A 14,058-nucleotide genomic window follows, 5' to 3' on the forward strand; every position below is an offset into this window, starting at 1 on the left:
ACTGCAGCTTAGGCCTGTTCCCCGCTGGCAAGTGGACATCCCCCAAGGGCTGCCGAGCTACCAGAGGGATGTCTGACTGCCAGCAGGTGGACATCCTCCGAGGGGTCCTAGACTGCAAGAGGGCACAGGCCGGGCTGAGGGACCCCCCTGAGTGCAAAAATTTTTGTGCATCAGGCCTCTAGTATACATATATTTATACTGGTCTGCATGTAAAATGCATTTCTTAACGTGGGTTGTAATCATAAAAACTTAAGAATGCACCCTGGCTGGGTGGCTCAGTTGGTTAGAGCATTGGCTCCATACACCAAAAGGCTCCTGATTTGATTCCTGCTGGGGGCAGGTACAGGAGACAACCAATTAAAAATTCTCTTTCTCTCTCTCTCTCTCTTTCTCTCTCTCTCTCTCTCCCTCCTTCACTCCCTCCCCACGCCCCACTTCTCTTGCCATCCTTCATCCTCTCTTTCTAAAATCAATAAACATATCCATGGGTGAGGATTAAGATAAAACTTAATGCTATGAGTTCAAAAAAAGTTGGGTTAAACAGACTCCTTTACTGCAGGACTTTTTAGAGCCTTTAATGAATCTTCAAGAGCATTTGTGACCACAGGAACCTTTTTTAATTGAAGCATTTTGCAGGTCTAGTATTTCTTGGAATACAATTTAAGAAATACTGGCTTTTGGAAACCATGCATACCCAACTGTTCTGAGGCACATAATATAAAACCAATATTCAATTTTTTCCTCTTTCAGAATATCCACAGATTTCTCATATTAACTGCTGGTTCCTCAAATTGATAATGTTTTAATTTGATTAGCACAAAGTAGTTAGTGCCTGTGTTTCAGTTTGGCTCTATCACTTATTGGCTTATCGGTCTTCCATTATTATTTATTCTCTTTCCCACAGCTTCCTCTTCTATACTAATGAAAGGATAATATGCTAATTAGTCTGGGTCGACCAGCCATCTTCCTAACATCCGACTTCCTTCCAGACAAAGCCATGGTGGCAGAAGCAGTTAGAGGTGATCAGGCCAGCAGGGGAGGGCAGCTGGGGGCGACCAGGCTGTCAGGGGAGGGCAGTTGGGGGTGAGATCAGGCCTGCAGGGGAGGGCCATTGGGGGCGACCAGGCCAGCAGGGGAGGGCCACTGGGGAAAACTAGGCTGGGTGAGATGGCTGTTGGGGTTGACCAGGCCAGCAGGGGAGGGCAGTTGGGGGCGATTAGGCAGGCATAGGAGCAGTTAGGGGTGATCAGGCAGGCAGGCAGAGGGGTTAGGGGTAATCAGGCAGGCAGGGAGGCAGAGTGGTTAGGAGCAATCAGGCAGGCAGGCAGGTGAGCAGTTAGGAGCCAGCAATCCCAGATTGCAAGAGGGATGTCCGACTGCGGGTTGGTCAAACATCCCCTGCATAGCCCCAGATTGGAGAGGGTGCAGGCTGGGCTGAGGGAATCCTCCCATGCACGAATTTCATGCACTGGGCCTCTAGTATGGTATAAAAAAGACTAATAGGAATAGTTAAGTCACAGGTTTTGGGACTTATTTAGGATTAAATGTGAAAATACACATAAAGGAGTTGGTCCAGCACCTGGCATGTAATAAGTATTCACATATGAGAGATATCAACCACTATCAGAAGAACACTATTATAACAGTAATTCTGAAATCCAGTCAAAGCTAAAGAAACTAAAAACACTATGCTGCCACCCAGTGGGCACTGTGATGCACTAAGACAGCAGGTTCCTTCCTGTTATTACTACGAAGCAGAATAAACACAAAAAACTTCTCTCAAGTTTCATTAGCACAATTTACACATCATCAGAGTGGGGAATATAATGTTTAAAAATTCAATAATACTTTAATTCAACCCTGAAACCAGGAAGGGTTATCATAAACACTATAAGTGACTACAGAAATGGGCAGAGAAGGAAACTGTGAAGGGCTGCAGAAAAATTCCCCTCACAGAGGCTGGACTGCTGTTTCAGTCAGGGTTTTTTCTTAAAAGTACAACACAAACACAGCCATAGCATTTATCACATCTAAGGCAAAACAGCACATAATCAAAAGTTAAAGGATTTCATACTGGAATCTTCACATTTTCTTCCTAAAAATCAGTGGTTCTCAACCTTGGCTGCACATTAGAATCACCTGGGAATCTTTTTAAAATCCTGATTTCTGGGCCTCATCCTCCGGAAATTCTGTTTCTTTGTTACTAATGTTGTGGCCTCACCCCATAACAAAGAAACAGAATTTCCGGAGGATGAGGCCCAGAAATCAGGATTTTAAAAAGATTCCCAGGTGATTCTAATGTGCAGCCAAGGTTGAGAACCACTGTCCTAAATGGAGTCTACCCATTACCGGCACACATGGGTTGACTGGCCTGTTTTGTTATACTTCACAGATGTTGCAGTTTTTATCAATTGAAGGCCAGACCCTCCACTTGCGGAAAGATGACCACTCGCTTTACTGCAGGGGTCCGGCACCCCCGCCCCCCCATCTCCGGGGCAGTCTGCAGAGGTGGGGGCAGGGGTCCGGCACCACACCCCCCATCTCCGGGGCAGTCTGCAGGGGTGGGGGACGACCCCATTAGGCCTGCGAAGTCATTTGGCCTGGCCCTGCCACGCCTTAGGGGGCGACTTAACTAAATGTGTGACCATACACAGCAGGCTCATTTTAAGGCGATAATTGTGCCCGGCCCGCAAATGAAAATAGGTTCCCCACCCTGAAAGGCTCCCATAAATGCCTTGAGCTCTGACTGTTTCCAAAAGCGAAGTGGGAGGTGAAAACAATGGCAGGAATAATTAAACCTACGATTCAGGTTCCCAGCATCGGCGGGAAATCCCATTCCAGGCCTGAGCCAGGCTCCAAAAGCTCCAAAAGGCGTGAAACTACATCGGCGAAGGACACCGGAGTTTCCCCGGGAGGCGCCCACTCCCCACCCGCGCCGCCCCACGAGGACCCCCGCATCGCCAAGGCCAGGCCCACCGCTCGCCCCGCCGTTCAAAACGGTGCAAACGGGGATCGCCGGCCCGTCTGACATGTCTCACAATGGCCAGCATCGTTGCCTTGTATCCATAACAAAACGTGAGGTTTCAAGGTAAAACAAACAAAACCTTAAAGAAAACACCAAGTAAAGACAACAGCTGCACTTTTCTATATGAACAGACAAGACCCACCTTTCTAACCGGGAGCCTCGAAAACCCGAGAAGCCCGAGCGGACTGAGGCCTGCGGGCGATGCTTCTCGCTCCGGCTCCGGCTCCGGCTCCGGCTCCGGCTCCGGCTCCGGCTCCGGCTCCGGCTCCGGCTCCGGGGGCCGAAGGTCCCGGACACCCCCGGCCGCCACGGGCAGGAGCGTCCGGGCACCGGGCAGCGAGACCCGCGGCCGGCGCGAGGAGGGGACGCTCAGGCAGCCACAGGTGCAGGTCAAACCCTCAGTGAACCCTGGACGAAAAGATCAGGGCTGTTTCTCAACAGCCCGCCCTCAGGCACCTCAGCCAAGCGCCTCTAGCGCTCCCCAGGAAGGACTTCCGGGTCACCGGTACCCTCCACAGGGCGTTTCCGGTTTCCGGGCCTGAAGATGCCCGTGGGTGGGGAATCCTGGGCAGCTGGGGCGAAATGTCATTGACTATTTTAAAGGTACAGGCTCCCGGAAAGCTGTCTCCGGATGTTGGCTGGTTCTCTTTGTCTAAGCAAGCAGTTACTGCTTACACGTCCATGCCTGTTCGTTGTTAAATGTGTGGGCCCTGGATGGGTAGTTCAGTTGGTCAGAAGTCCTCCCCGGAGGCCACGGTTGCAGGTTCCATCCTGGTCAGGGCACACACAAGATTCAGCCAATGAATATATCAATAAGTAGAACAGCAAATCTATGTTTCTCTCTCTCTCCCTCTACTTCTTTCTCTCTAAAATCAATCAATAAAAAGTAATAAAAATTGTACAATCTGTGGAAAGATTTTTAAAAAGCTAATGTGTTACCTGTTTGTTGGGAGCAATGCAAACTGTGTAGATGAGGACAGGACAGACTATTCATACTTTTTTGTGTTGGAATCATGTGACCGTGTTATCCATGCAAAAATTAAATGTTGATTTTTAAAAAAATATATGTTACTGATTTTTTTACAGAGAGGAAGGGAGAGGGATAAAGAGTTAGAAACATCGATGAGAGAGAAACATCGATCAGTTGCCTCCCGCACACTCCCTACTGGGGATGTGCCCGCAACCCAGGTACATGCCCTTGACCGGAATCGAACCTGGGACCCTTGAGTCCACAGGCTGATGCTCTATCCACTGAGCCAAACCAGTTAGGGCTAAATTTTGATTTTTAAGTGAAATAATAAAGAGAAGACTGTAGCTATAATCATACTGATGACCACACCTATTCCAGCACCTGATGTATTTCGGGTCTCCTAGATAAGATAGTTTGGGCTGTGCTACCAAACCTGAAAGTTCCTGTACTCAGAAGTGGAACCAGCCTGGCCCGTTTTGCTCAGTGATTAGAATGTTGGCCTGGACTGAAGGGTCTTGGGTTCAGTTCTGATCGGAGGGGACGTACCTTGGTTGCAGGCTCAATCCTCAGTGCCGGTTGGGGAGCATGCAGGAAGCAACCAACTGATGCTTCTCTCTCTATCTCTCCCCTTCCCTTCCACTCTCTGGAATTCAATGGGAAAAAAATACCCTTGGTGAGGATTAACAACAACAACAAAAATTTTGGCCATATTTCTCAGTAAAAGTCTGTCTGGAACTCTCCTTTGACTCCCTGTGATTTTTCAGGTCTTTACCAAATATCACTAAATTCAGGACACCTTCCCTGACTACCATATATACAATAGTAATACCAACATACATACTCTACTTTCCAGATTTTGCTTTATTCTCCATAACACAAGCACCATCTAACATGATATATTGGTTTATTGTCTGTATCATAGAACATAAGCTCTGTGAAGACGGAGACAAAATTTTTTTTTCACTTTTGCATACCAAATTCTAGCCAATGCCTGGCATTTAAATGCCAAATAAATGAATGGATGGAATATGACCTTTCAATTTGGTATATGCTAACTACAATAGTTATACTGTAATAATGACTAATATTTACTGATAATTTATTTGTGTCAGACAATGAGCTAAGTGTTTTACATATATTTTCTTGTTTTAGTCTCAAAACAACTCTATTATTATATACTTTTTGCACACTAGGAAACTAAGGTGTAGAGAGGTTGAGTTGAACTTAATAACCTCTGATACCCTTCTAATTCTATGCAAATTTCCCAATGATTGGTAATATAAAATATCTTATTCCTAGAAGAGTTATTTGAAATAATTTCTAGAATTTTTATGCTATTTCTCCTTTTTTAATATGTTCAATACAGATATTTGCAGTTCAGTGGAAAGCACCTTGGTTTCAACTGAAAATAAAATAAGATTTTAGTTCATTACAATAACTTCATCATTATGTTAACAAGAACAATGAAATTAAACAGATCCTTTGACCCCATAAATCCACTTTAGAGACAGCATTCCAAGAGGAAAAATCTGAAGGGGACAGGAGGGAAAACAACAATTTGTACAAAGGTGTTTATAGCAGTGCTATTTATAGTAAAGAAAAATTTAAAAGAATCATCCTAAAGTGGTTGGATATGTGGAAAATGACAAAATATGTGAGTCTGAAAAGAAAACCCTATTGAGAAATCTAGAGGGCTCTCCCCCTGAAGGGAAGTGTTGTAATAGTGCCCTCCTGTGGACATTCTGAGAACAGCACCCTAGTAAGGAATGCTGCCAGTTTGAAAAGAAAAGCCAATTGATAGACCTAAAGGGCTTTCCCACTGCAGGGAAGTATTGCAATAGTACCCTCTTGTGGACATTCGTAGAACAGCACCCTATTGATAGACCTAGAAGACTCTCCCACTGCAGGGAAGTGTTGCAACAGTGCCCTCTTGTGGACATTCTGAGAACAGCACCTCAGTAAGGAATCCTGCCAGTTTGAAAAGAAAATCCAATTGATAGTACTAGAGGGCTCTTCCACTGCAGGGAGATGTTGCAATAGGTCCCTCTTGTGGACATTCAGAGAACAGCACCCTATTTTTAAAAATATATTTTGATTTTAGAGAGGAAAGGAGAGGGAGAGAGAGAAAGAAACATCAATGATGGGAGTCATTGATCAGCTGCTTCATGCATGTCCCCTACTGGGGATAGAGCCCATAACCTGGACGTATGCCCTTGACCAGAATCAAACCCGGGACCCTTCAGTCTGCAGGCCAACAGTCTATCCACTGAGCCAAACCGGCTAGGGTGAACAGCACCCTATTGATAGACCTAGAGCAGTGGTTCTCAACCTGTGGGTCGCGACCCCTTTGGGGGTCGAACGACCCTTTCACAGGGGTTGCCTAAGACCATCGGAAAACACATATATAATTACATATTGTTTTTGTGATTAATCACTATGCTTTAATTATGTTCAATTTGTAACAATGAAATTGGGGTCACCACAACATGAGGAACTGTATTAAAGGGTCGCGGCATTAGGAAGGTTGAGAACCACTGACCTAGAGCAGTGGTCGGCAAACTCATTAGTCAACAGAGCCAAATATCAACAGTACAACTATTGAAATTTCTTTTGAGAGCCAATTTTTTAAACTTAAACTATATAGGTAGGTACATTGTTATTAACTTAATTAGGGTACTCCTAAGGCTTAGGAAGAGCCACACTCAAGGGGCCAAAGAGCCGCATGTGGCTCTAGAGCCCCAGTTTGCCAACCACTGACCTAGAGGGTTCTCTCCCTGCAGGGAGATGTTGTAATGGTGCCCTCTTGTGGACATTCTGAGAACAGCATCCTAATAAGGAATTCTGCCAGTTTGAAAAGAAAACCCAATTGATAGACCTAGAGGGTCTCCCACTGCAGGGAAGTGTTCCAATAGTGCCTTCTTATGGACATTCTGAGAAGAGCACCCTATTGATAGACCTAGAGGGCTCTCACCTGCAAGGAAGTGTTGCAATATTGCTCTCTGCCAGAGCACAAGGTGAATGGCTGGACATGAAATTCTGTGTGTTGGCCCTTTAAGAGGGTGCCTGCATTTCCAGCCATCTCTCCCTAGCAGACAGAAACCCTGCTGCTTTTCACAACTAGATGTTATGGGGGCACCTTTCTCACTTCTGGTGCTCTTTGCTGGGGGGCCCAGGTTGGGGATTAGACCCCAGAGTCTCAGTGAGATATCTCTCCGGAACTTCAGCTGCTGCCTGTGGGAGCCTGGCCAGACCTTTCGCACCTCCACCCTTCCTACCAGTCTCTATGCAATCTCCACTTTCCACCCTTGGTTATCAAGGTTATCTCCAGCTAGTCTTCAGTTGATTATTCAGGATGGTGGGTTTTGTGTGTGTGTGTGTGTGTGTGGGGGGGGGGGGGGGTTGTGTTTGTTTTGCGTGTGTGTGTGTGTGTGTGTGTGTGTGTGTGTGTGTTTTAGTTGTAATTCCAGTTTGGTCCTGGGAGCATGTCTGAGTAGTATCCACTTAATCTGCTGCCATTTTTTAATCTCCCCTCTTGTGGACATTCTGAGAACAGCACCCTAGTAATAGATTTGTCGCAATACTGGCCTCTTGTGAGCATTCTGAAACAGCTCCCTAGTAAGGGATTAGGCCCAATAGAATCCCCTTGTGTGTATTCTGAGAACAGCACCCTAGTGTTGAATTCTAGGAGTCTAAAAAGAAAACCCAATTGACAGTCCTGGAGGGCTCTCTCCCTTGAAGGCAGGTGTTGCACTAGTGCCCCCCGGTGGATATTCTGAGTATAGCAGTCTAGTAATGAATTCTGTGAGTCTGAATGGGACAACTCAACTGTCATTCCTACAGGTAATATACCAAAAATTATATACTGGGGCCAACTATGACCCAGAATTGGGAATACATCAGTGAACAAAACAAACAAAAGTCCCACTTCTCTAGAAACTAAAGTTTTTCCTCTCTGGCTGGTCCTGCATTGGTTCAAGTCTTCCATACATAGAACTAGCCTCCTTGTGGCTTGCCAGCCTGCAGCCCCTACATCTCTCTCTGCCCTTTCTACCCCCTGAATTGGACAATGCTCTTTTTTTTTTATTGTTTTATTGCTTAAAGTATTACAAAGGGTATTACATATGTGTCCTTTTTTTCCCCCTGCCCTTGACAATCCCTTGGCCTCCCCTGCCCCCCAGTGTCTTATGTTGGACAATGCTCTTGATTGATTTCCCTGGGCCCTGCTCTACTCACCCTCCCCTTTGAGCATATCTGTCTGTGCTCAAAGGCTTTTAATAGCCTCACCTCCCATGGTCTACATTTTTCTGCCAGAGGCAGCCTTTACTTGAACTGGTTCCCCTGCCATGAATGCTCTCCTCTCTTTTCTGGCTTCATGGTGTGCCAGTGTTTGGGAACCTAAGATCAGTTTCCAGTGAGTCATGCTGTCCTTTCTGATGCCTCCTATCTCCCTCATGGCCCAGTGAACCTCTGGAGGGTCCTACTCATCTCTGTGTAACACTCCAACTCACACCCTGCACCCAGGTCCTTCCACTGCTCTCCAAGGCTCACAGAGCAGCAGGCTCATTGGTACTGGTGCCCCCTGTGGCCACGAGAAAAATAGTCCCATCTTCCAGCAAGGACTTCCTTGGGTCCCCTCCATTTGTAAGAGTGGAACACATCAAAGCCCAGTGCTGCTGGGTTGCTCCTCAGGGGGAAGCAAGGAGGGTCTGGAAGCAGAGAGCCTTCCCAGTGAACACCCTTCTTCAGCGGCCCAGGCTGGGGTGGAAGTACTCACTACATTGGCTTGGGCTAGGGTGGCTTGGCGCCCAAAATCGGTGGCAATGACTGCAATGAAGAACTCCAGGATGGTAAAGATGGTAAGCACAGCCAGATAGCCCCTGCCCATATCCTGGGGACCAAAAATCACAGTTAAGGCAAGCGAAGATTCTAGAATCAAGGAGGGAAGGCGGTCCAGAGTGAGAATAACTTGCCCATGTCACACAGCCAGTTGGTGGCAGAGCTGGAGCTGGAGCCACACATCCTGTGCCCTCTCCTCACTCTACCAGGCTGTCTCTCCGTTCCCCCCAACCACATGCTTGGGCCAAGGTCATGGGGTCAATATGTTCATGGGGTCTAATGGGACTGGCAGACCCTGCTAAAGCTCAGGGCCTTGGCCTCCTGGTGCTGTAAACTTCTGCCTTCCCCCTGTCCTGGATATGACCCTTCCATTCTCCATGTTTTCCCACTGCTGGGGCATCTGAAAGCACACCCAGTTAGTGACACCAAAATCCATGAGCAGAATGGCCGACCCAGCAAAGGCCGCCATGGCCCTGAGAATGTTCATCCTTAGGCTGCTGCTCACCTGCATGAGGAAGAGACAGTAGGGAAAGGAGAGAGGGAATAGGTGAGGAGAAAAAGAGAGGTCAAGAAGCCCAAGCCTCCTATACCCAGCCCTCCCATGGTTGGGGGTAGAGGCTATTGACTCCAGTTCTTGCTGACCCCTCTCCTTTCCTACTATCTTTCCCCAGGACCTCAGGAGAATGGCCCTAATCTGCATCCAAAGCCTCCATTAACTTCCCGATGCCCGCAGAAGGCACCAGAGCCTTCCACAATGCTCTCCAAACTGTAAAAAGTAGTACATATGAGGCTCCCACCGCATATCCAGCCCACTATGGATGTCTGGGTGACTTCTGTGTCTCTGTTTCCCCTGGTGGGCCAGGAGTTTCCCTCTTTCCCACCTGCCTGTCTCTGCATACATGGATCAGTGTTTAAGGTTGCCTTGGCTGATTGGTTCCTAAGGAAAAACAAGTTCTCTTTCTGGTGGCACATAGCTGGGAGTATGGGCCAGGTGGCCTCTGAAATACACAGAAGTGGTCCGTGGCCTGAGGGTGCAGAGATGCTGGTGGTGGCTGGAGGCAGGAGGTGGGGGGAGTAGAGAGAGGAAATTGCGAGTCTCAGGAATTATGTGACTTTCTTGCTTGGAATTGCCTGGCCCACCAGGAGAAACAGAGTCACAGAAAACATCCACTGTGGGCTGGATATGCAGTGGGAGACTCATATGCACTACCTTTTACAGTTTGGAGAGCATTGGCAGCTGTATGAGACCACAGATCCTTACCCTTTGAGGGAGGTGTTGTTCTGGCCACTTTGCAGACCAGTAAACTGAGGATCAGAAATCGCAGTATGGTGGGCAGGAGGTGCTGCAGGCCTTGAGGTCGGGGGTATGTGTTAGAGATGTTAAAACAGAAGTTTCAGTTGAGACCAGATCCTGGAGTGAGCTGGGCACAGAAGGCCGAGAGGGACTTGCAAAAGGCAGGTGGCAGAGGGCCTGCTAGACTTGACACTCTCACCCCACCCTCCCCTCGGGCTGGGAGAGGAAAAGAACTGTAGAGAAATGTGAGCACTGTGTGTAGGGGAGGGGCTGCATCCTGTTTACCCTCAGACCAAAGGGAGAGGCTGGCTTTAAGATTTGGAGAAATTGCTACCCATGCCCTGCATTTAGGGGAAGAGTTGCTGGAGGAGGTGCACAGGAGAGACCCTGAGTGATGGGGGTGTCTCTGTAGGCCCTGTCCACCACCTCTGCAGAGCAGTCAGCTTAAACACCGCCAGTCTCAGGGAGGGTGATGCCAGCTAACAAGAGTAATAAGTAAGCTTATGTTTCCCTAACCCCTCAACCTCTTCCTTCCATTCTCCAGCCCTGAAGAGGGTGGAAACACAGTTAGCCAGGTAAGGTAGGGGGCCGGGAGGAGGAAAAGATGGTGGAAAGTGAGTGGGAGCCCACCAAGGCCCCTTCTTACCTGACTTGTGCAGGGCTGAGGATCCACGTGCCCTAATTCATGTTACGATGTAACATAAGACTGAACACTCTGATGACTAAATTCGGCTGTCTGCCTCGCCTGAGAGCAGCCAGAAAAGCCACGTGACTGCCTCACTTCCACTCTCACATAATCGCTATGAGTGTTAAAAGAGAGATGCTCGTCTAGTGTCTAGCACAGTGCCTGGCGTGCAGGAGGCATTCAATGCTTTTTAGTTTCTGCTGCTGTTAACAACCTTCGGAGGTACGTGCTATTATTCATTCCATTTAGTTCATGAGGAAATTGAATTATGATGTAGGAAAGAGTGAGTAGATGAGATGGGTGGAATCTGGTGGAATCTGGTGCCAGGTAGAAGGAGCCCAAAAACTTCCTCTGTAGTAACTGGTGGGAAGATAGGCAATGGACACAGAAAGATCTAGTCTTCTGATGTATCCAATTTCCTGGGGGAAATAGGAAGCAGGTTCATTAAGAGAGATGAGAATTGCAGAAGAGGTATTGAGATTTTCAGAAAAGGGGATAAGGTATGAAATATTTTGTCTAGAGGTTTCAAAAGAGTATAGAGTAGGGATATGAAGCATAATGATTAGAACAATTTTCTGGCACTCAGTAGGTAGTCAGTGGGTTAAACCAGGGTTGGGATTTTTTTAAAAAATAAATCTTTATTGTTCAGATTTTTACAGTTGTTCCTCTTTCTCCCCCTATAGCTCCCCTCCACCCGGTTCCCACCCCACCCCCTACCTTAACTGCCCCCCCACTGTCCTCTTCCATAGGTGTACGATTTTTGTCCAGTTTCTTCCCGCACCCCCCACACTCCCTTCCCCCCGAGAATTAACAGTCTACTCCCTTTCTATGCCCCTGATTCTATTCTATTCACCAGTTTATTCTGTTCATCAGATTTTTTTATTCTCTTGATTTTTAGATTCACTTGTTGATAGATATGTATTTGTATGTATTTGTTGTCCTTTGTTGTTCATAATTTTTATCTTTACCTTTTTCTTCTTATTCCTCTTCTTAAAGAATACCCTTCAGCATTTCATATAATACTGGTTTGGCAGTGATGAGCTCCTTTAGCCTTTTCTTATCTGTGAAGCTCTTTATCTGACCTTCAATTCTAAATGATAACTTTGCTGGGTAGAGTAATCTTGGTTGTAGGTTCTTGCTCTTCATCACTTTAAATATTTCTTGCCACTCCCTTCTGGCCTGCATAGTTTCTGTTGAGAAATCCGCTGACAGTCATATGGGTACTCCCTTGTAGGTAACTAACTGTTTTTCTCTTGCTGCTTTTAAGATTCTCTCTTTGTCTTTTGCTCTTGGCATTTTTACATACATACATACATACATAATTATGATGTATCTTGGTGTGGTCCTCTTTGGATTCCTTTTGTTTGGGGTTCTCTGTGCTTCCTGGACTTGTAAGTCTATTTCTTTCACCAGGTAGGGGAAGTTTTCTGTCATTATTTCTTCAAATAGGTTTTCAATATCTTGCCCTCTCTCTTCTTCTGGCACCCCTATAATTTGGTATGCCTAAAGTTGTCCCAGAGGCTCCTTGCACTATCTTCATATTTTTGTATTCTTTTTACCTTTTGCTTTCCGGTTGGGTGTTTTTTTGCTTCTTTGTATTTCAAATCTTTGACTTGATTCTTGGGATCCTTTAGTCTGCTGTTGGATCTCTGTATATTATTCTTTATTTCAGTCAGTGTATGCTTAATTTCTAATTGGTCCTTTTTCATATCCTTGAGGGTCTCACTATATTTCTTGGAGGTTTCTAGAAGATTCTTGAACAGCCTTATAACTGTGGTTTTGAACTCTATATCCAGTAGTTTGCTTTCCTCCATTTCTTTCATTTGTGACCTGTTTCTTTGTCTCTGCATTTTGGCTACTTCCCTGTGTACCATTATTGATCGAGTGGCTTTGTGTGCTAGGTGTCCTCTAGGGCCCAGTGGCTCAGCCTCCCCAATTACCACTAGTGGACACTCTTGGTGCACCCCTTAGTGGGCTGTATGCACAGTCTTGTTGTAGTTAAGCCTTCATTGCTTTTGGTATCACTGGTTGGAATTGACCTCCAGGTCAATTGACTGTGAGAGCCAGTTGTGTCTACAATGGGAGAACTTCTGTGCTGGAGACACCCTTATGGGGCAGGACTTGCTTCAGTGAGGCTTTGGTGCTCACTGAGTCTGCCCCCTGAGAGTGTCTCTTATGGATGTGAAGAGTTGTAATCTGGATGGTCTCACTCTGACCACTGGGTAGACTGGCTCTTGGATCTCCAAGGAGGTGCAAAGTCAGCCACTGCCTGAGGCCACCCAGCAGGAGCTACAGAGAGATCTGCAGATTCCTCCTCTTTGTTTGGGGTTTGGAGGTGCCCAGATGAGGTGAAGCTGTGAAGTAATGCAGGCTGTTGATGAGCCTTAGGTCTTCTTTTGGAAGTTCTGGGGTTCTCTGACCCAGCTGCAGTTTGACAGGTTTTTAGGCAGAGAAAGGCCAGGCTATTAGTATGCAAAAGCCTCTGAGCACAGCTTGGGTGGGGTTGTAAATTGGGTGGGGTGTGGTCTCAGGGAATCAAACAACAATGGTTGGCCATTGGCCCTCCCCCGGATAGGTTCCTGGGTCTCTGTGTCCCACGGCCCATGCAGGAACAATGAATGCTGCAAGCACCTCTGTGAGAAAGCCAACCTCACGTTCCGGCCCGATGCCAGACAGTCCAGTTTCTCCCCGTATGAGTCTGGGTCCCCAAATTCTCACCTGGAACTGGAGTTCAGAGAACTCGAGAGCTTGTATCTCCCTTCTGGTTGAAAAAGACAACAGCATATCCAGTTGCCAGCTCCTTTCTTGCGTGCCTCCGTACCTCCACATTTCCACACCCCTGCACCTCCTACCGGACTCAATGTGCTTTTCTCTTTCCTTCTAGTTGTAGAATTTCCACTCAGCCAGCCTCCCTGTGGTTCTGGATTATATTCGTTTTGTCTTTTAGTTGTAGTTTTAATGTGGTTGTGCATGGCAGCAAGTTCAGTTACTTATGCCACCATCTTGGTTGTACCCCCAGGGTTGGGATTTTTTTTTCAGACAGTACACTGAGGTGAGATGGGGGCAAGGGAGTTGGAAATGATTTTAGTGATGAGCCATGGGAGTCTAATATGAGTGATGAGAGATGGATGGGCTGTAGGTCCTGTTGGAGTTGAGAACTATAGGACTTGGGGCAGTGAGTTGGAAAGATAGGAGGTAGAGGCTGAAGAAAGGGACATTGAAACTGATGTTATGGAGGGGGTGCAGTT

General features: G+C 46.9%; 1 protein-coding gene across 1 annotated transcript in view; it reads right to left on the reverse strand.

Moving 5' to 3' along the window:
• Positions 1-3,404, reverse strand: part of CCDC73 (coiled-coil domain containing 73) — an 82,981-nt gene extending 79,577 nt beyond the window's left edge. The window contains exon 1 of the mRNA XM_036326894.1: positions 3,168-3,404. The gene's annotated coding sequence lies outside the window, so the exon portion shown is untranslated. The remainder of the gene's footprint in view (positions 1-3,167) is intronic.
• Between the last annotated feature and the right edge of the window lie 10,654 nt (positions 3,405-14,058).

The sequence above is a fragment of the Myotis myotis genome, unplaced genomic scaffold (assembly GCF_014108235.1).
Source record: "Myotis myotis isolate mMyoMyo1 unplaced genomic scaffold, mMyoMyo1.p scaffold_m19_p_10, whole genome shotgun sequence".
Classification (NCBI taxonomy): Eukaryota; Metazoa; Chordata; class Mammalia; order Chiroptera; family Vespertilionidae; genus Myotis; species Myotis myotis.